The 23,380-nt window shown below is 44.2% G+C and overlaps 1 long non-coding RNA gene across 1 annotated transcript; it reads right to left on the reverse strand.

Moving 5' to 3' along the window:
* Positions 1-747: 747 nt before the first annotated feature.
* LOC306642502 lies at positions 748-16,873 on the reverse strand. Its single transcript, XR_013758549.1, has 3 exons — positions 16,223-16,873; positions 8,000-8,169; positions 748-3,499 (listed from the first exon to the last, which is right to left on the reverse strand). It is a non-coding gene; the product is annotated as an uncharacterized lncRNA (long non-coding RNA).
* Positions 16,874-23,380: the final 6,507 nt, after the last annotated feature.

Raw genomic sequence — 23,380 nt, forward strand, 5'->3', positions numbered from 1 at the left:
TTTTGCATGGATCTCAGGGGTATTATTCTGAGTGAAAAAAAGTATTTTGAAAAGATGACATACTATATTACTCCACTTATGTAATATTCTCAAATTGAGAAATACAGAGATGGCAAACAAATTAATGGTTTCCAGGAGAATAGGGATGGGAGGGCCAGAGGGTGGGTGGTATGAATCTAATGGCTCTTATCTAATGGGTAAGGCAAGGAAGTTCCTTCGTGGTGGTGCTGGGACAGTTTTGTGTCTTGTTTATGTTGGTAATTACATAAATCTATACATGTGGCAAAACTGCATAAAAAATACATGCACACTCACCTGTGAATGTTGGTAAAATCCGAAAAAGGCAGTTAAGAATACTATACCGACTTTTGATGCTGCGTTCCAATGAGGTCGGATGGTGCAGGTGCGGTGGTGAGTGGAGGATTCGCAGGGCGCTCTGTGCCGACTTCCTGCCAGTCTACAACTATTTCGAGATTGAATGGTTTTGAAAAACTACTGACTGCTTAAAGCAGAAGCAGTAACAACGTAGGGCAGGGTCCGGAACACAGAGAAAAAGTAAAATACACCACAAAACAGCCCAAAGAAAGAAACAGAGTTAAATGCTGTTCTAAGTGTCTTATTAGATAGTTTTTGACAAGCCCAGCCCCACCCCCACAACGGGGACGCCTCCTCCCCCGCCCGGTCCCGACTCCTCGCCCCGCCCCCATTAAGCGGCTCCTCCAGCCCGAAGCACGTGCCACCCTCGCCCACCGGTGTTCTGAATTTCCCTCTGAACCACTGGGACTCCCGGCCTCAGGCCCCTCTTGCTCAGCCCCACCTAGTGGCTTTGCAACAGAACTGTTCCGACTGGGAAGGAAAAAGAAAGAGCAAACCTAACTTTTCAATGAAAACAGTCATAAAAACCTTACAAAGTGACTTGCCCGCTCGTGGTGGGATTCATTGCCTGTTCCCCGACTTTTCTAGTTTCGTCTGCGCCGCTGCAGCTGCCCCATTGGGCCCAGTCTGGGGTTGGCTTCTTGATAGTCTTTCCCAAGCAGGACCTCACCAAGGGGCGTCCAGGCTTCCAGACAATTCGGCAGAGGCTGCCTAACCTGACTGTTACCTGTCCTGTGGCAGAACCTTCTGGGGCCAGGGCCTTCCCTTTATCTCAAGCCTCTCAACTTCCTGGCTTTCCTCTTAGTTCAGATTTAAATATCAGCTCCCATTTTATTCTACTCTCCTCCAAATCATTCAGGAGAAGGAAAAACCCAGAACCTATTACATTTCAAAACTAGTACATTTCTTGTAAAAGAGGAGGCACTGAATACCCAGAGGCTCTTGGAAAGTGAGGGAATAAGAGGATGCTTTTCACCTAGGATGCAGGGCAGGTGCCTTCCAGGGTCACATCCAGATGGTGCTGGGGCTGGGGCTGATCTGGATGATCTGACTGAAGGATGCTGCCCCTGGGCAGGCAACTTGCAGAAATATGACCCTCCAGACCCCAGTTATAAAGGTAGTGGTCACTCATTGGACCCTCAGACCCAGTTCTTGCCCCAGTGCTGTGACCGCCTGAGTGGATAAAGGAAGCTTGTCTTTGACACCTCCCAACTTTCGTTTTAGGATCCTCTTTGGGGGCTTCTTCCCTGTTGAAATTCATGGGGTTTCATTTCTTTCTGGAATGTCTGTCATGTTGGAAAGGAATGTCATTAATGAAGCCCTCCTGATGCCACCCATGGTTTAATCTACCCCTTGCAGAAAACCAAACCACCCACAGTTAGCATCAGCTACCTGGAGTGGGGTCTAGGGATGGGAGCCAGCCATGCACAAGAAGACCGAGCAAGGACAAGGGAAGCCAGGCCAGGTGGGTGCAGCCCAGGGTGACAAAGCTGACCAGTCTGCCGGACACTCCACCCCTCTTCCATCTCAGCTTCCCCAAAGTCTTTGCCTGAGTTCCCTGCACAAAGTCCCTTGTGGGGACCACCAGGCAGGCTCTGCTGCAGACCTGTGTCCCTCCGGCTGCAACACAAGACACGAGGGGTCAGAGCAGCGCCCGGGTCCTGTGTTGTAGCCCGAGGACTCACACCATGTCACAGTGGGCCTGGCCTGCCCCTGCCTGCCCAGTGTCCGTTTTCAGGTGAGTCACAAGGCCTCCGCGTGGGGAATCCAACTTGCTGTGCATCCACATGAAGAAGCTGTAAAACAACAGAGGCTTGCATGGGTAGTGGGCCCTGGAACTGGGGCTGTCCTCCCATCAATAGAGGAAAACCCAACGGCCTGGATCGAGGAGGCTGGCTGTGCCCAGTGACCCACCCTGCCCAGGCTGCCTGGGTGACACGCAGTGCAGGTGATGGAAATGCTGGGAGGAGAGGGCCAGGCACACATTTCACTGTTCACACTTCCTCCCTCTGAACAATGACTTATGGCTGTTTACAAGCCACTAATTACAGTTATTATAACAATACTTCCTAGGAAATGGTTCTTACTCTAATATCATGATGAGAATTTTATAAATGCTAGACTAGTATAATGAATTACCCTGAATTATAATAAATATCTGCACTTGGGGAGCAAAGCAGTAAACCCAATATTATCGTTACCCACTTCCAATGGGCCTGTGGAGGATTTATGTCTTACTATGGTTTATGTTTATTCAAAAACCCCTATCTATCATTTTTATGTGGATTCTTTTTGGTAAGTCATTTTGGTTTTTTTTCCTACAAAATCAAATGAAATAGATCTGGAATCAAAAAAGTACCCCAAAATCAATTCCTCCAAAGTCTCCTATCAAAATTTCTCCTCCAGACTTGCTGTAGGCTCAGGTCTTTGCAGAAACCCACGGGCTTCAGGGCGGAGGAGTGAATTGCTGTGTTGCCTCCTCTTTTGAGACGGCTTTGGCCCTGAACTCCGGGGCTCAATCAGGCCTCCTGCCTCAGTCTCAGGAGAAACCCAACTCCTCTCCTTATTTCTATTTTTAGTAAAGCAGACCTCCTGGTTTTGTTCAAGAAGAAAGCAATAGACTTTGAGCACAGATCAGACCTTAAACAAAAGCAGAGAAGTCAAGTATCACATGGCTTTCTACCAATGAAAGAAGACCAGATTCTCACAGGCTTGCAGAATAGGAGAAAGGATAACAATATCATGGCCACCTTTGTAGAGGAATTTCAGCTTGAAAAAGTCAGAGTAGGGGGTGGGGGTGGGGAATCCTTTCTCCTGCCTACAATATCTAAAAGACTTCAAAGGGGCTCTTCCTAGATGACCTGGCTACACACCATTGTATCTGAGTGTGGCAGTGCCAGGGAGGCACACATTCCCCCAAATAAGTTGCCCCCAACCCCAATCTCCTTTTACAAGCCAGCGGTCCTTTCCCAGGACCACAGGGGGTTCTGGAAGGTAATGGAGGACACAGGTGGTGCAGGCACCATTGGGCGCAGGTTCTCTCTCCCTTCTTTGCCTTCTCTGTCCAGCGGAGACTGATGACTTCTCAGTGCCCTCAGCCCAGCATCCTGTGCAGTTTGGTGGCCTGTGAGGAGGCAGGGAAGTGGGAGGGAGGCAGAGAGAAAGAATAGATTTTAGCAGTATTACAGGCTTTTGAGAAAAAAAAAAAAATGGGGATGGCAGTGGAGATGGAAAGTGTTACCATCCCCTTTGTATAGTACATAGTATTGAGCTGGACCACACAGACCAGAAAACTGACCCCATGGTATTCTCCAGTTCCATTCATTTTCCAACAAATGCCACAATTTCATTCTTCTTTATGACTGAGTAATATTCCATTTGTATATGTACCACATTTTCTTTATCCACATAGGCAAGCTCTCCTTTCCTTACACCCACCTGCCATGGAAAATCTTGCTCCCTTTATCTGCACCCTTCCTCCAAAAAATTCCATCTCCCCTGACCTTGCCCTTCCCAAGCTCCTGGAGGGAAGCAGGTGAACAGCTCTCTGGCTTATGGTAGAGAGTCCTTGGGTCTCTGGGTTGTTCCACCCTCTCTCCCAGCCACTGTATACTTTTTAAGGCTTTGTTGTGTTCTAGGGGCCCAGCATAGGCTTTCTGTTAAAGAAGGGCCTGGTGTCACAGAACCACCAGCCAACAGCCCACTCGCCAGGACCAGTCCCCACAGTGCTAGGTCTGGCCCTCTGCTTCCACAGGCTAGACATTATCCATAACTGTGAGCAATTGAGCTCAGGGGCCCTGGCTCATTCTGACGAACCTCAGAAGAAACTGAAACTCTGCACACCTCACCTTGGAAAGACAACGCAAGTGGGCTGCATTCCTAAGTTCTCTGTGAGAAAAGGGAAGATATCCCAGTGCTCACCATCAGCCTCCAACCATGAACACAGGTGGCACCTGGCCCTGTATTTTGAGACCAAGGAGTAGGGGAAGCAGCCAGGATGCCGAGGAGAAAACCCATAGAGACACAGGGCAGGGAGCTGCAAACCCCAGTTCTGACCATGACGGTGAGTAAGGCCACAATGAACAAATCCCAGAAGGAGCCCCAGAGCTGCTGCACATATCCTCTACTTGTTGGAGAACTGGTTGGTCCCCACTGTCCCTGGGAACCAGCAACCCAAGTGAGGGCAGGCAGGGGCAAAGACAGCCTGGGACAGCCCCCAGACCTGCCTCCTGGAGCTTCCTCCCAGAGGCTGCAATCAGTCAGAAGGGTGGGGTAGAGGGGTCAACAGGAACAGCAGAGGGACAAGTCTTGGGCAGGAGAGAACCACGCAGGGCCTGAACAGTAGAGAATGGTTAGTGTTCCAAGAAGATGACAAACCAAGCCTCCTGCGGCCCTTGCTGCCAGGGACCTTCCACCTCCATCCCCTCCCTAGGTAGTCCTGGAGGAACCAGTTTCCTCCTCCATGGCCATGCTGAGATGGGGCTGCATGACTTCTTGGTACCAGGGACAGGCTAAAGTGAAGAAAGAACTGGAATCAGAAAGAGAAGACCAAAGCAAACTTTGAAGCCCATCACCCACCTGCAGGAGAGGGAGCAGGAGATCAGCACACAGACAGGCAGCAGGCGGGGGACAAAGGGGTGCCATCTGTGCAGACAGAGGGTGGGAGCCTTCCGAAGATGGTGAAGCCCGCAATGGGGCAGGATTCGGGGAACCGAGGGAAATCACTTATCAAATAGCCAGTGGTCTTGGTGGAGCACAGGTGGATATGGGGGCAGAAATGGGTCCCATTGCATCTCCTGGCAGCTTCCCCACCAGGAAGGGCTGAGAAGGTGCAGGTCAGACCCAGGGTGGACTGAGGCCTGCAGGACAGGACAGCCACAGCCCTTGCCCCATCCCTGCCCACCCAGCCCACAGCCTGAACCGGAAACGGGCCCTATGGCAGCCCTATGGAGGAGAAGGAGAGAATGGCAGGAAGGCATCCCTCATCCACTGGGAGCTCGAAACCCCCTGAAGTCTGGAAAACGAGTGAGAGGCTGTAGCGCTATTTGAAAGATGGCGAAGTGTTTGGAAATGTTAAAAATGGCCGTCATTATGCAGGGTGGTGGGTGGCAGCAGGAGCACCAACCAAACGGGTCCATTTGCCTTCCATTTGCCTCAGGTTCTATTTGCACTCCATTTTCCTCTATTTATTTTTACACCCTAAAAAAATTGGCCTGCACATTAAGCAGTCACCTTTCATCCATTTGTAATTCTCTCCCTCTGGGGCACCATAAATTCCTGTTATATGATGATCATACTAGAGAACTAATATGCTTTCTCCCCTTGCCTTCAGAACAGGGCCTCACAGCTGCTTCCAAAGCAGGACACTGGACCAGAGAGGAACAGGAGGAAAGGAGGGAGGGGCGGGAGGGAGGAAGGGAGGGAGGTGATCTTCACCTCCTTCGCCTCTGCCAGTCATGCCCCCGCCTCACCACGCAGCACCTAACCCTAGATGCACCTAATTTATTGCATGTAATAAAAAGGACCCATTGGTAAAATCTCAAAACCTATTTAAAAACAGTACTATTGAGAAAAAAATGTGCATCTTAGATTCTTCGATTCTGCCAAGTTCTACAGAGGGAGAGGTATACCAAAGGAGAGTACTGACCTACAAATCGGAAAAATGGCTTTTGAATTCTACACTGCAATGCCCTTATGCTGCGACTTCAGACAAGTCATTTAAACTTTCTAAGCCTCCATTTCATCCTCTGCAAAATGGAGATATTAAAATCTTTCCTGACCTCTGCAGAGTTGCTTGCACAGGTAACAGCATAGGAGCTTCTCTGTGACCCCTGAAATGACAGTGCTGGTACTTCCAGAAACTACCAGGAGATAGTGCTAATAATAAACTGCTATACTGACACAAGACAGAAGTATTATTTAAGGACATCATTCACTCTTGTATTCATGTGATAAACATTTATCATGCATTTAGTATGTACCAGGCTCTGTGTTAGCACTGGAATTAGGGTGATGAACCCCTCATCTGTTTAGGTCATCATCAGATTCTGTTACCCACACCAAATGCAATCCTATTTCATATGGGAAGGTAAAGTAGAGAGGTTAAAGGCCTAAGCTTTAGAGTCAGATTGTTCTGAGTTCACATCCAGCTAATATCATGGAGAGCTTAGACCACAGTGCCTGGCACAGAGGAGCAGTAGCCACTGTGAATGCATGTTTGTACCTCGCCCCCCAATTCATGGCTCAAATCTTAATACCCAGTGTGATGGTACAAGAAGTGAAGCCTTTGAGAGGTGATTCAATAATGAGGGTGGAGCCTGCTTGAAGGATTAGTGTCCTCCTAAGAAGAGACACAAGTGAGATGATCTTCCCTCAGGCATGTGAGGACCCAGTGACAAGGCAGGTGTCTGTTAGTCAGGCACCAGGTCTGCCAGCACCTTGATCTTGAATTGTCCAGCCTCCAGAACTGTCAGAAATAAATTTCTGAGTCTAAGCCACCCAGTTTATGGTATTTTGTTAGAGCAGCCTGAACAGACGAGGACAGCCAAAATATCGTTTCCTTCACGGTGACACATTTGGAGATTGTCACCACCCACAGCAACAATTGTGCAGGTATTTATCGGAGGTGGACTGAAAATAAACTACTTTTCCTATATTTACTAGTTTATAGAGGAAAAGAGACTTTGAGAAGAAGAGATGCTTTGCTTAGAGGTTAGAGGAAGAGAAACTTTGCTTATCAGGAAGTTTTTAGAGAAAGAGAGGCTTCTATGCTTGTCAGAGATCTATTTCTTCTTAAACTCTGCTACTGCTTCTTGAAGGTGCATCCTGCATCCTGTGAACTAAAGGGTGCAACCTAGAGGTGTGTTCTCAGTTCTCCACTCTACGATCTGCCTTCTGCCACTGCCTACCGCTTCTTACTGCTAGCTGCTTCTTCTCTCTGCTAGCTGCTTCTTCTGTTTACTGCTGCTTCTGCTTGCCGCTTATATTCCCTCCAGGAGGCGGAGGGCGGGGCCACGCCAGTTGAGTTTAGGTGAGGAGCCAGCTGCCCTATCACGGCAAAGGTTAAAATGAGCAGGCCTGAGCAGGAGCACTCAGGAACACCTGTGCACATGTTGTGTGCATGGACTTAATTGAATATGGCCAATAATAAATCACCTGAGTATGCTTATGTTAATTAACCTCCTCACTGCCGATGTGATCAAAGCAACCTCCGGCTGGCTGCCAGGCACCATCCTGGCGCAGCCCACATGGCACAGCCCCCAACAGGAGATGATGAGATGGCTGACCCACAGGCTCCCCGCAGAGGTGACACTCAACCCGCTCTTCTCTGTTTCTCAGGTCTAGATCCCAGCTGGCAGGAAAACCTGTGACACCCTCTACCTCCAGAAGCATGAACTAGAAGCCACAGAGGTGGTGTGGCTCCTAGCATGTCACAGGGGCTCACATGCATGGCTAAATGACCAAACCAATTAATGACATAAGCGAGGTCTTTCACAAAAGCCACAGTTATAGACGTCTGCATTTGTTATGCACCTACAAGGTGCCAGGCACTCTCTTGGTAAATGGGAAGGGGCCTGACCAACTCTAGTGACAGGTTTGAGACTCCAGTGTGGGTGTGGGTTACCCTGTTGGGAGACTGGAGACACAGCTCATGAAATCATAGGCCTGCAGATTCAGTTCAAAATTGCAAAATGTTGCCAGGCCCTGTGGCACATGCCTGTAATCCCACCTTCTAAGGAGGCTGAGGCAGGAGGATCTCAAGTTCAAGGTCAGCTTCAGAAATGTAATGAGAACCTGTCAAAATAAAAAGGGTCGGGGATGTAGCTCAGTGATAGAGTGTCTCTGGGTTCAATCCCCAGTATAAAAAATAAAATACAAAAAGTCAAGCTGCAGATAAATTTAGTAAATAATTTTTATAATCTTAAGGTTGGGGCAGGCCTTCTGTGCAGAGTGCATATGTCCTGGAGGCCAGGCCCTGGCTGCAGTGGTCTGTACAGCCTTACCAAATGCATTGCACCAGTCCCAGACTTGTGATAGTGTGACTTGTGGGCTCCAACCAGCTGCATCTTGACCAAAAGTGAGGTTTGCCCTGCTCTAGACTTTTCCTGGCTCAGCCTAGCCAGGCTCCCTGATTCCATCTAAAAATTGCGACTTCCCCTCCCAAGCATTCTACCTAGACCCCCACAATGACCTTCTTATCAGCCTTCCTTTCTAATTGTCTGCCCTCCTGCCACCTGTGTGTTACCCTACTTCCCCAAGAGTAGAGCTCAACTTCCTAGCCTGGCTTTGAAGATGCTTTACTTAAAAGTACTTTGTGTCTTAATGATGAATCAACTGAAAGAGAAATTAAGAAAACTATCCCATTCACAATAGCCTCCAAAAAATAAAACACTGGAGAATCAAACTTAAAAAAGGTGGGGGGGTGGGGAGAAGACCTCTACAATGAAAACTACTGAACGGTCAAGAAAGAAATGGAAGGAGACCTTAAAAGATGGAAAGACCTTCCATGTTCCTGGTTAGGTAGAATTTATATTGTCAAACTGACCATACTGCCAAAAGCACTACACAGATTTAAATTTAATTTAATTTTAATTTCCTATTAAAATTCAATGATGTTCTTCATTATAATAGAAAAAGCAGTCAAGAAATTCATTTGGAAAAATAAGAGGCCCAGAAGAGTCAAAGCAATCCTAAGTGAGAAAAGAGAAGTAGGAAGCATCACAATATCAGGCCTTAAGTTATACTTCAGAGCTACAGTAACAAAAACAGCATGATACACCAAAACAGACGTGAAGAGCAATAGTACAGAATAGAAGACACAGAGACAAACCCACATAAATACAGTTCTCTCATACTAGACATAAGTGCCATTAACATATACTGGAGAAAAGATGGCCTCTTCAACAAATGGTGCTAGGAAAACTGGAAATCCATATGTAGCAGAATGGAATTGAACCCTTATCTCTCACCCTGCACAAAACTCAGCACAAAATGGATCAAGGACCTATGCATTAGACCAGAGACCCTGTGCCGACTACAAAATGTAGGCCCAACTTTCCATCATGTTGGCTTAGGAACCGACTTCCTCAACAAGACTCCTAAAGCACAAGAAGTAAATCAAGAATCAATAAATGGGATGGTATCAAACTAAAAAGCTTCTTCACAGCAAAGGAAACAATCAAGAACATGAATGGAGAAAATCTTTGCCACCTGCACCTCAGAGCATTAATCTGCAGGATATATAAAAAAAAAAAACTCAAAAAACTAAACACCAAAAATAAATAAATATCCGAATCCATAAATGTGCAAAGGAACTGAACAGGCGTTTCACAGAAGAAGAAATTACAAATGGTCAAAAATATATGAAAAAATGTTCAACATCTCTAGCAATTAGAGAAATGCAAATTAAGATTACACTGAGGGCTGAGGAGATAGCTCAGTCGGTAGAGTGCTTGCCTTGTAAGCACAAGGCCCTGGGTTCGATCCCCAGCACCAAAAAAAAAAAAAAAAAAAGACTACACTGAGATTTCATCTCACTCCAGTTAGAATCGCAATTATTAAGAATATAAGTAATAATAAATATTGGCAAGGATGTGGGGAAAAGGTGCACTCATACATTGCTGGTGGGACTGCAAATTGGTGCAACCACTCTGGAAGGCAGTATGGAGATTCCTCAGAAAACTTGGAATGGAAACATCATTTGATCCAGCTATCCCACTCCTCTGAATACACTCAAAGGACTTAAAATCAGCATACCATAGTGATGCAGTCATGTCAATGTTTACAGCAGCTCAATTCACAATAGCCAAGCTGTGAAATCAACATAGGTGATTCAACAGCTGAATGGATAAAGAAAAGGTGGAATATATACACAATGGAATATTACTCAGTCATAAAAAGAATGACTTTAATTTTACCAGTAAATAGAAAGATCTGGAGACTATCATTCTAAGTGAAATGAGTCAATCCCAAAATATCAAAGACCGAATGTTCTCTCTGATATGTGGATTCTAACACACAATAAGGGGGTGGGGATGGAAGTTCAGTAAATTAGACAAAGGGGAATGAACGGAAGGGAGGAGAGATGTGAACAGGAAAGACAGTAGAATGAATTGGAGATAACTTTCCTATGTTCATATATGAATATGCCACCAGTAAAACTCTACATCATATACAACCACAAGAACGGATCCTAATTAGAATAAGTCATACTCCATATATGTATAGTATGTCAAAATACACTCTACCTACATGTGTATCTAAAACCCTCAAAAAACCCAAAATATATGAGAATTTTACTGGTTTATGCAGTAGTTATCTGACCTTTTAGTGTGTGTGTGTGTGTATTTGGTACTCATGAAACAACTTATTAGGATTGTTATCATGATTGCATTCAACATATTTTTGTAATTGGAGATAACTAGCAATAATATTGAAGTTTCTTATCTATGATCATAGGTTAACCTACACTTATTTACATTCCATTCATTTACTTATTTTTCCAGAAATCTGTATGTGTTGTGATACTGGTCTTTGTACAATCCACACTTTTCTGTCTGTTATTTCTTGGTTCTATGTAAGTGGCATTGTGATTTACTTTTCAAATCCAAGTATTCATTGCTGATATACAGAAATAAAATTGACTTGAGTATTAAAAAAAAAAAAAAGACACCTGGTCGCTGCCTCTCTGGCTACCCCACAATGAGTATTTCAAAGGCTCCAACTGCCCCTTGCCTCCCCTCCCCCCACCTTGCCCACAGCAGCCCCACCACCAGGAAGTCCCCTTCACCTTTCCTGCCCAGCACTGCGCTGCCCGTCCCTCAGAGGGAGCTCAGGGATCCCTGTTCACCAGACATTCCACTCCTTACAGGTTCTCAGACCATGCTTTATTTTTGTTTTATGTTGTTGGTCTTTTTAAATAATAAATGCTTTTGAAACTCCTGGCTTGTAAAACTCTGTTAGATCAGGAACAGAATCATATATCCTGTGGTCCCTAATAAGATACCTTGGATATTAAGGGTATATAATAAATATTTGTTGGAAGAATTAAATTACTTCATAAAAATCCCCCTATTTATCACTGAAATGGCCTTTTTCTTCCAGAGTCAGAATACAATGATTCAATATCTCAGAAGCTTTTGCTGATATTTTCTCAAGCACAGCTATTCATAATTTGCCTTAAAATGCTCATTTAAGTGCCCGACATGAAGATAAGAGGTCTGCTTTCCTATTGATGCTCACACTCAGCCATAATTATCTGTCATAAGAGGCCTGAAGAGGTGTGAAGATGAAAGCTCAGAAGGTCGGGTGTGTCACCTCAAAATCTTGCAACGGGAAACAATTAGTAGCAGCCTTAAGTGCTGGAGATGGGGAGGGGGCACCATTAATCACATGAGGCCATTTGTTCTGGATGTCATAGAATTCAATTTCCCATCCTACAAGCCCAACACACACACACACACACACACACACACACACACACACAGCCATCCATCCTTCTCCCTGCTGGGAAGGAATAGTCACACACACACACACACACACAGAGGCATGGAGATAGCAGAAGTGTATTCTTTCAAGGACCAGAACTCAAAAATACAAAAGGGTCCAGCTGAGACTGTCCAACCCTCCTAAACATGAGATTCTCAACATGATTCAACCTTTCATTTATTGCTCAGGATCATTACCATGAACATTATTTATTGCACTGTGCAGTCATACTGCCATTCCCTCAGAAGCTCTGTGCCTTTTCCCTTCAATCACTAAAATATTTAGTTTATCTGCTTTTCATAATTTTTTCATCTTGCCATGACTGTCAGATTCTCTGTTGTTATTTCGTAGGGGACAGCCTGCAGAAGCAGTCCTCTGTCTCCACCAGACATATTTACAAGGCAAGATAACTAGATGACCAAGTTGGCCAGTTGGGCCTGAGCAAGACAAGTCACTCAGGTAGGGAACAAGAATCCCTGGTGCATTCATTCTGGAAGGTCTGAGGTTTCTTCTTCCTTTTCCTTGGTTCCGCGGAAAGTTCAAATTGTAAGTATTCTTTGTTCGGAATAAAAATGGTAGGAAAGCTCTGTACAATTCGTGAGCAGCAACTTAGTTTCAGCACAACAGCATCATTCCTCAAATTAAATGAATGCTACTAATTTGAATGTCACTGGGTTTCTAGTTCTTATCATATTCCAGTTAGGAATTTATTTTGGCTTTACACCTGTGTATGAGCTTGCATGAATTTAAGTAGCACTATAATAATAAAGCCAACACTGGGGAACCATAGAAATGTCTCAATTCCGTCTTGCAGAACTTTCCTTGGATAATACCAGTGTCTGACACTTGGTCTGTCCTTGTGGGAGGGGTGGACTTGTTCTTGACTCAAGTCTTTCAAGTCAGTCAATTGTCACTGTCGAGGGTAAAGTGGTTGACAACAAACATTATTCTCAAACAAGGTCTTGATGGCTCACTGGGGAACTGGGTTCTGAGGCTAGATGATGACTCAGATCATCCAGCATATACTGAAACTCAGATTTCTGTTGCCATCAAGACATCCATGAAACTTTTCTTTGAATTGAGTTTCTTATGTAGATTCACACACAGTTATAGAAATAATAACAATGGTCACATCCCCAATGGTAACATCTTATACAACACAGTAATGTCACAGCCTGAAGTTGCTATTGATATCATCCACCCATCTTACTCCACCTAGATTTTACCAGTTTGACACAGACTTACTTGTGTTTATTTTTACATGTACTTAGTTCTATGCAGTTATATCCCATGTGTAGGTGGGTATATCCATCACCACAGTCAAGATGCAGAATAATCCCATCACCACAAGGGTCCTCAGAGCTACATACTTTTGTAACCACATGCACATTCCAACCCCTGGCAACCACCGATCTGTTATCCATGTCTTTACTTTTGTCATTTCACCAGTGTTATATAAATAGAATCATACAGCACACAACATTTTTGGATTGTTTTTTGGCACCCGGTATAATTCCCTCAAGATCCATCCAGGATGTTGTATGCACCAATACTTTGCACCTGTAACTGCTGGGTAGCACTCCGTGGTGAATGGACCCACACAATTTGTTTAAGCATTCACCCACTAAAAGACATCTGGGTTATTTCCAGTTTGGGGATGTCACAAATAACACTGCTATGAACACTCCTTTATAGGTTTTTGCATGAACATAAGTTCATTTCTCTGGGGGGAAATGTCCAAGAGTGAGAATGTAGGGTTGTGTGGTCACTGGATGCTTAGTTTTACAAGCAACTGCCAATCTTTTCTGGTGTGCCTACAGCATCTTATTCGACAGAGCATCTTTAAACTGTCTTCAAGAACAAGTGGACTCCAGTTTACCAAACACTAATTTAGTAACACCAGGTAACCAGCAAGGGGCCCTCAAAGATACAAAAAGAGCAAATATCTGGTCCTGGAAGAGGAAAAAAGTCATTTCGACTTTTAATGAATAGAAACTGAATAAACTTTTTTAAAAGTTTCAAAAAGTTCTCTGCCTTCCAAATGGTGGAGACTGGAGTTTTGAGGTGGTGTCCCTTTCTATGGGTAAAACCCAAGTGATATTTTGGCAACAAATGGAGAACAAGTCCCCACTTCCTCAGGTCTTGAGGCCAACCCACCTCTAGAAGCAGAGCTGCAGGCCATGAAAGGTGACTTTCAGCCGACCGCTGTAGGCCTGATGCTCTGGCTCCAGGGTCCCTCTCTTCTCTAGGTCACTTCCAAGACCCTGGAAACATGGTCATAAGTTAATGTAAAATTTCTAAAAGTAAGATATTATCGCGGCACATCCCCCATGGGCAAGGGAAAGGGTTCCTGCAGAAGGGTTGGGCTGGATGCAAAATAATAGCTAAGAAATTTATTTATCATAAAAAAACAACAGAAGACAGAATTATCTTTTGAAGCAGGGGCATGACCGATTCAGCCATCCATAAGGGACTGACTGACACAGGAAGGAGCGGTGCTTGATTTATTTATAGCGGTACAGATCAAAGTGGGGCGGGTAGGAGCTTCTTCCGTAAGAAACAGGATGGGGCGGAGGTAAGCAAGCCATTTGGCTCTAACAGGCCTAATTTCCCATCTAACAGGCCTGCCTAACATCCAGCGCCTGCATTCAAACTCCAGTGGTGAACCAACCACAGGGCAACCACATACTTCAGTCACTCAAATAATTTTCCTGAAGCTAGATTTCCCTAAGAGTTCAACCAAGCTTAGGTTTTTCTGAAGACCATGAATGGCGCCCCACAAGATATTTCAACCACAACTGAATAAGACTTCTTACTCTGACCTTCCTTATGTCACAGGTGACAGTGGAATAAGCAGTCATAGGCCTTTGGGGACACAGTAAGGAAGTAAGGCTGGGGATATATTTAGTTTGAGGTGAGTGGGATCTATTCATGTGGTCTGCAGTCATTGCCTTGTATAGTCAAGTTAACACTGGCTGACCTGGTACAAGAACATGCCCTGGTACACAAACATCTCCCAAAGAAGTCTTACCACCTTCCTGGCCAACTCCCCTGGCCTGGCCGTGAAGGTTGAGGACCAACAGATGTACTACTACATGAACCTGTTGGAGACGCCCAGCACCAGAAGTACATGGTAGAAGGAGAAACAAGGTCTGAAATATCCACAGAGAAAAGACAGTCCATGGACAGCTCCTTAAATCATCAGGCATGTAAAGGGTCAAGCAGAGGACTCAGTTCTCATCAACCCTCATCACAATGGAAGGTCTCTCTAGTCAGGAACAGGCTCAGTAATGAAACTTGCAATTACAAATATATCATACTCTTCTTTTTCAGACAAAATAAAATTTATCAGACTCTCTGTGTATGAGACATAACCTGTAGGATACCACCACCATGAGTATATCCATGTACAGTAATACATTTTATGTATCCCAACAAATCACATCACATTTTAATATATCTGACCCATCTTGACCTAGGGAAGTCTAGTGGTTCCAGGAGAAGTAGAACTTGGCCAATCTCCTAAAAGAAATTGTGGAAATTAGAAATTATACTAAATATAAAATATGATCTTTCTATCCTTCTAGGGAATCTGATGGGTGATCCAAGAAAAAAAATGGAAAAATATAGAGGCTGTTTCTTAATTAAAATAACAGGTCATTTTCCTGGATTTGGTGCTACTGACGTATTTTTCAGCTTTTGAAAATGTGTGGTTAGGTATGAGTTTTTCCCTCATTCTGTATAAGCATTTACTTTGGCAACTAATTTGGTATTCTTAATTCTGTGATACGCCCACCCTGAATACCACTGCTGGGAGAGAAGCATGGCTGCCGTGCGGGCGGACTCAGACTGACCACTCTCTGCCTGTGCACTCGCTCATCTCCATGCTGCTGGGCAGCCGCCTCCTGGGGATCCACAGGAAGGCTCGGACTGTGGGAAGCGCACAGTTATAAACCGTCCCCTCCACCCTCCCGCAGAAGGCTCTGCAGGCTGCAGGTGGCTCTGACGGCTGAAGTCTGAGTGAGCCCCAGCGTCTCAGTCTCTGGACACCACCTGCCTGCTCTCCTTGACTCCTGACTGCATCGCTCCCATCTCCACTTCCATCGTCCCACCTCCTCCTTTGTCTCTGACTCTCCTGCCACCTTCTAGAACGACCCTTGTGATTATTACACCTGGATGCTCCAGGAAAACCCCCCATCTCAAGGCCATGTTCACACATTCTTGGAATTAGGATGTGGACGTTGCTGGGGGTCACTCTTCTGTCCACTACAACCCCCAGTTTGCTAAACATGCCATCAACCTCTCCAAACCTGCTTTATCTCACGTATGATAAATAATTGGACTAAATCATGTTTTTTACCTCCAAAATTCTATAATTCCATAATCCAGTTCAGCAGCACTTGTTGGTGAGATAGGAACTCAAGTCAAGCGCCATCTCTGCTTATAGGTCCCTGTGGAAACCAAATAATGAGGAGATGAGACCAGGGTTTGTGGCCCAGTGTATCCAACTTTGTTTTGAAGACACTTGGAACAATATCTGGAATATCTTCAAGGAAATCATTTTCTGCTTTTTATCTCTATCTTGAGTAAAGCTGCTCACAAAGCAAAGGTAACTCTTGGCTGTTTTTTGCAAATTCAGTCATTAAAACGTTGTTTATTTTCCCTCAGAAGCTTTACTCCGCTAACATAACGTGCCGCTGTTTCCCATAACTACCGCCTTCGGTCACACTCGGAGGAATCGCTCTTCCCCTCCCTCAGTGATATTCTGGTGGAGCTCAGACCTCACCTCAGCCTAGTCCAGCTTACGTCAGCAAGGCTTCCTTTGGCTGGTCAGGCTCACCCATGGGGCCAGGAGTGGGGAGGGTTCTGCGGAAGCACCCAATACTCCCCTCCTCTCGGCAGAAGGATGGGCAGGAAGGACCAGGACAATGATCGCCCTTATCTGGTGCCTCAAGGTTGATGCTGCCCGTGGCACCATTCTCAGGGAAGGAGGCATCCAAGCACTGCCTCTTGGAGGTGAAAGAATGGACATTTTTTTAAGCTGTCTGTTTTATCTCAACTCCCTAAGGTTTCCCTCCCAGTAATGGGAACAAAGCCCTTAAAGCTGTTCCAGGAAACAGCCCCAAACAGAGAGTAAAAGAGTAAATTGAGCCTGATAGCCAGATAGTGCTCAAACAGTAGGATTACCAGAAACTATTGACCAGAATCTACAGCCTGTTGTAAAACATTGTGAAACATTTTGTCAGCAAACCCAGACCCCCTTTGAAATTTCCTGGCAGCTTTGTTCCCCCTTTTCCCCCTTTCATGTGTGACCCCTCCCGATGTGTGGTTTCTGCCTTTATAAACCTACAAGATTTTCTGCTAGGGACTCCACTCCTCGAGTTGGGTCCCAGCGCGCTGGAATAAACACCTCTTGCGGTTTGCATCAAGTGACGCCTCCTGCGGTTGATTGGGGTTGCCATCCATCCATGGGACAGAGTTGGGGTTTCCTTTTTGGGGGGCCTTACATTTGGGGGCTCGCCCGGGATAAGATGGCCCCCCCTCATCCGCGGAGTCGACCTTGGAGGTAAGAAGGGGTACCCCGAAGTTGTCTGTCTTTGTCTTGTGTTTTGTTAGTTGGTCTGGTTCTGTGAGCGCGCCTTCGGTTTCGGTGGCAGCCGTTTGGTGACTCGTGAGAGTGGCCGAACAGTGGCCGGCAGACGTGCCTGGGGGGGCCACAGGTTGCAGCCCTGGGGGACGCCCTAAGGGTGGAAGGAGAGCCAGGGACGCCTGGTAGTCTCCGTCGGTAAGGGCGCTGATGGGGTTCAATTGGTGGATCAGAGATTGGCGCCCGTCTGTATCTGGTTCTGTTGTGTGTTTGTGGCGGAGGTGGAGGAAGGGTTGGAACAACTGGGGGGTTCTCAGCCCGGGCTACTCTCGGGTGGATCCCAAAGGTTCCTTCTCTGGACTCCCCCTCCCGACAGCCCTGAAGGGTAACTTAGCAAAGTAGCTTCAGTCTCAAAAGTAATGAAAAATAAGGTCTCATAATTTTAACATCCAACCTGTCTGGATGAGATGGCTAAAATGCCTTAGACACAGAGTTTCTGTTAAAACCTGTTAGATCCTTCCAGATCTCAGTCCAGGCTTACATTGAAATATAAATAAAAGAAGCCTAAAGGCTCAGTAGGAGACCGGTCTCAAACCCAGGGAACGAAAAGGTAAAAAGAGTCTTTAAAACTCCAGCAAAGTAAATGCTATATTTTTAATTATATGTTTTTTTGAGCTCATGAGTTTTTGATCAGTTCTATTTTTTATTCAACTAGAGTTTTTGAACATCTGTTACACTGCAATGGAGATTCACCCATAAAGTTACAAGGGCTTGATTTTGTGTTATTTGTATGTTGTGCTGTCTGATGTCATGTTTTGTCTGTATCAAAACTGAGCGCTCCTAAAATTAAAATTTAAAAATGGATCCAGATACTTTTAATTCACGTGATTTAAAAAAGGTTCAAATTGGGTAAACTAATAAGAGTAAAATGTCTTTGAAAATAACTTGCAAGTCTCTAGGTGGTCAAGCTAATAAAATATTGATGTTAATAAAATGTCTAATATCAATTGTTTCTAGGACTTTTCTTCAACAGGGAAGAGACAGCAAATACTGTTCAGGACACTTGTCTGATATCTTGGTTTTTTACAGAATAAGTGAATTAGAGTCAACATGTATGGGATTACTCTAATGTGTTTGTAGAGACATCTGATTAATTTACAAAGTTAAAATGCTAATTGTTAAATAACATCGAGTACTTTTAACTCATTAAATTCCATGGGGTATCATACTTAAACATTATTGGTGTTTTCATAGGTTGGTAAATAAAAGGGTTTAAACTTGCTTTGTGTCATCACTAAACTAAAAACAAGGTTACTAAGAGTTATGTCCTAACAAGTGCAATTCTATATACAAAGGGTCCCAAAAAGTTTCAACTGTGTTTCAATTAGAGTACTATAAACATCAGAATATTTAATCTTATTAAAATAGAGTAATTTATCTAAATTCAGAAATTTCATAAGAGTTGTTTCAGAATGTGAACAAAAAGGGGACAACGAATAGGAAAGAGAAAATAAAAGATTCTGGGTATGGAAATATATTTAGTAAAAGGAAAAAGGAAATGTTTCTGGGTAAGAAAGTGCTTGTGTGATGAAATACATGAGGGTCTAAGTAAGTGCTAAGAAAGTCTGTGTAAGTAAAGGGCAAGTTTCAACAAGTTTGTGTGTAACTAAGTTGGTTATATGTATGTGAGACAGCTAAAACTGTTGAAGTTTTTTCCTAAGGTGAAATACTAACGTTCTGATATAAACCAAAGTTTAATCTATATGGTAGAATGACATGGTAAAATGACAAGGATTTGAAACACTAATTTACTCTTAACTTTGTGTCTATTAAGTTTATTCGTTAGAACAATTAGTCTTAAAAATTGGGGTGTATACAATTATGGTTAAACAACTATTATAGAGTATTGTACTTTGTTACAGAGTATACATTTCTCTTTAAAAACTCAATTTGGTAAGATAAAAGTGTCAAGGTATTTGTGAAATGGTCACTAGTTGTATATTAAATGTGTTCATATTTTTCAGGACCACAAGTTTTTAAAGCAAGGAATTTATTAAGCTCTGCTATCCTCCAGATTAAACTTGTCTGTAATGGTAATCTTAAACTTATAAAGAGTAAATTTTATTGGGGATTTATTTCTATCATTTAATGTTCTATTATAGGACCTGCTATCAATAGGGTATGTGTAAAATTTGTTACTTTTTACACTGAGATAAAGAATTTCAAGTGTAAATGTATTTCTAAACATTAGAGTCTGATTTGTTTAAAGCTTAATATTGTGAAATATGAAAGAAACATGAAAACATTTTGCCACTTAATCACACAAAAGGAAAGTTAAAAGCTCTCTCAGCCTTTCTTTGATTCATGCTTTAGATACTATGTTAAATTGTGTTAATTATAAAGTTTATATAGACTCAGGAAACAGTATATGTAAACTACTTAATGGTATTTAAGGAAAAGAAGCAAAGATCAACATCAGAATTAGAACACTTAAGATCTGTAAAGAGCCCTGCCTTACCTGAGATAAGGCTCTGCCTCCCATCTCACTGCATGTTAGAGTGACTCCAAAATAAGCCAGACTTCAGCTTATTTAAAGTTATAGTCAAAAGATTGGTTCTTGTTGTAAAAGTACTGTGATCTCAAATAGGGGATAGAATGTAGTTCTCAATCAAAATTCAAGATAGCTATTATACAAGCTGAATATATTTTTACTCTTGCTAATTTCATTTTGTAAAACTGTTACCTGTTAATGTTTTGCAGAAGTAGCTGCTCCAAGAACAAACAACCTAGGTAACTTGTGATAATAAGCCATCACCTATAGAATAGATAGTGGTAACTTCCAGTACTAATGCAGACTCCAGTTAGATAAAAGGGTAAATAACTGTAAAGTTATGGACATTAAAGTTAAAGCCCATTACTCTTAATTTATGACTGGTGAGACTGGCTTGCTGGATAATTAAGATCCAACTTAGAAATTGGAGTTAAATACAGAGGTCAAGAAAAGTCCATATTTGGGTCTTGCCCTCAATGTTAGCCTGAACCCAGGGAGTAAGAGAACTTCTCTAAGGAGCGTTGCAACTCTGGGTCACACAACCTCCTGATCAAGGAGATTGTTGAGACTAGAGGATGAAAAATTATCCAGTGCATCTGCTGCAGACGAGGGTCATGGAAAAGGGGAAACATCCCTTGATGTTTCTAAAGGAAGTCACCTCATCAAGAGACCCTGCCTAATCAAAGTCACTGGTGGAGCTAAGGAGTCGCTCTTAAGTTCTCTATGAGTGACCCCTGTGGGAACTCAGCTGACTCTTTAACAAGACAGAAACCAGGTCAATTTGACCAGCTTGATCTTAGATACCCAGCAAAACAGTTAAAACCAAAATATAGCCATTCTTGGGCATTTAAAGGAAATAATAATTAAATGTAACTTAAGATGTACACTTACATTAGCCCACTAGAATAAAGGCTGGAAGCTACAAATGAAAGAAAGATTCTTCAGCAAATGTGCCTGATAACTATCAAGAGAAACTGCCAGAGTCAGAAGTTTTTAGTCAGTTTAAGACCTTCCTAAGCTACACAGGTAGACTTAATCTATGTTTGCTAGTATGATTATCTATTCCTAAGTAACAGAAGTATAGAGATCTCTAGTAAACACAGGTTATACCAATAAAGGGATATTTTACAAAATCAGATGACATTAAGTAGCTTAACTATATTTTCTGGGGACATCTATGACAATGTTAAAGTCCCCAAATAAAGGCCTTGTTCTCTCCAGCCTTTGCTAGGCCTAGTTATGGGAACAATTTCTCAGTTCTTCCACCTCCTGGTGAGAGATTAACTTCTGCCATTTTCATGATACTCAGTGGCATGTTTCAGATGCTGCAACATTTACTTTGTGCTAATCTCATTTCAGTACTCATGTCTTTTTGTTCTTCTATCATAGAAGCAGCCGCCCCCAGATGACTTTACAACCTGCTCTTCCCCAACCAGGCTTCTTCCTGGGACCCCTTGATTGACCCGATTTTTAGAAAAGGAACTCCAAGCTGCTTGCCCCACGCCACCCACTTCCAGCTCGAAGAAGCTAGAGCGGTCATCGACCTCCTTCCCCAGCAGCATGGAGTTCCTGAGATTAGAGGGGGGAATGAAGCCAGAATTGGGAACAGGTAGTTAGTGTAGAAATAGGGGATCAGGTCAAATTGAGGAAATGGCCATAAAATCATCTGCCTCTGGAAGTTGGAGACTGCCCCTGGAAGAATGGAATGTCAAGGATCTCCGGAGCCCATTGATTACCAAATTTACCTGCCTTTATCAAGGACTGTTTATCAAGGACTGCAAACAAGGGGCTGCTAATTGGTGGCCAGCCCCCTGGGCTCTTGCCTGCCTGAAATCACCTAGTCACCTTCATCAGGGAAAGAGTAAGTGCTGTACAGGTACTAATGCTCAGGCAACAATACCAGTCCCTCTGCCATGGAAATAGCTTTGGAGAAGAGTATATAGAGACAGAAGTTCCATGATTAGAACTTACCAGAAAAGAAAATGGGGAAATGAAAGAATGGACATTTTTTTAAGCTGTCTGTTTTATCTCAACTCCCTAAGGTTTCCCTCCCAGTAATGGGAACAAAGCCCTTAAAGCTGTTCCAGGAAACAGCCCCAAACAGAGAGTAAAAGAGTAAATTGAGCCTGATAGCCAGATAGTGCTCAAACAGTAGGATTACCAGAAACTATTGACCAGAATCTACAGCCTGTTGTAAAACATTGTGAAACATTTTGTCAGCAAACCCAGACCCCCTTTGAAATTTCCTGGCAGCTTTGTTCCCCCTTTTCCCCCTTTCATGTGTGACCCCTCCCGATGTGTGGTTTCTGCCTTTATAAACCTACAAGATTTTCTGCTAGGGACTCCACTCCTCGAGTTGGGTCCCAGCGCGCTGGAATAAACACCTCTTGCGGTTTGCATCAAGTGACGCCTCCTGCGGTTGATTGGGGTTGCCGTCCATCCATGGGACAGAGTTGGGGTTTCCTTTTTGGGGGGCCTTACAGAGGGGTGAGACAGCCTCCCTCAGAGGCTGCAGGCCTCCCCACCCCACATTTCCTTCACCCCAGAACATGGCAGAGCTGCTCGGTTCAGCCTCTTCCAACCCCACCCTGGCTCCAGCCTCTAGCATCTCCCTCTCCCCTCGTGCCTTCAGCCGAGACTCAGTCCCCACCCAACAGGGAAGCACCACCATTTCAACCTCATCGAAGGGCAGGCCTTAAGCTGCTCCATTGTCAGCAGCCCTCTCTCGACCACCGCAGCTCTGGCAGGCGCTTATCCCTCCACCCAACACGTGTGCTGCGTGTGCGGACACCTGAGCGGAGAACGGCGCCTCCTTCGGATCATTGCTTTACTCAGCAACACTAGGGGGCAGGAAAAGCTCAGCTGATGGAAATGTAGCAAAGACAAAAAGACCTCCCCTCATAGGACTGCCAAATGGGTAAAGAAATGGGAGAGAAGAGGACTGAGTGGGGTAAGGGACTAAGAGTGCCAATGGCAAGGGGGATGTAAAGGGGTTGGTCAGAGACAAGTGAGGAAAGACTTGAGGGAGGCAAGGAAATAGGCCCTGTAGATATATCAGGGAAAAAAGTGCCAGGCAGAGGGAGCTGGTGCAAAGGCCCTGAGGTAAGAGCTGTGCAAGGTCTTAAAGAGTCAAAAGGAGACTAGGGGCCAAGTGAACAAGGGGGAGCAATAGAGGTAAGGCTAGAGAGGTGAGTAGAGAAGGCAAATGGTAAAAGATTTTATAAGCTACTATATTATTCTGGTTTTCTTTTTACTGTTGTTACTGTAATAAAATACTGGTGATAGGCTACCTTTTATTTATTTATTTATTTATTTATTTTTTGGTGGTGCTGGGGATTGAACCCAGGGCCTTGTGCTTGCAAGGTAAGCACTCTACCAAC

The sequence above is a fragment of the Sciurus vulgaris genome (assembly GCF_902686455.1).
Source record: "Sciurus vulgaris genome assembly, chromosome: 13".
NCBI classification, from domain to species: domain Eukaryota; kingdom Metazoa; phylum Chordata; class Mammalia; order Rodentia; family Sciuridae; genus Sciurus; species Sciurus vulgaris.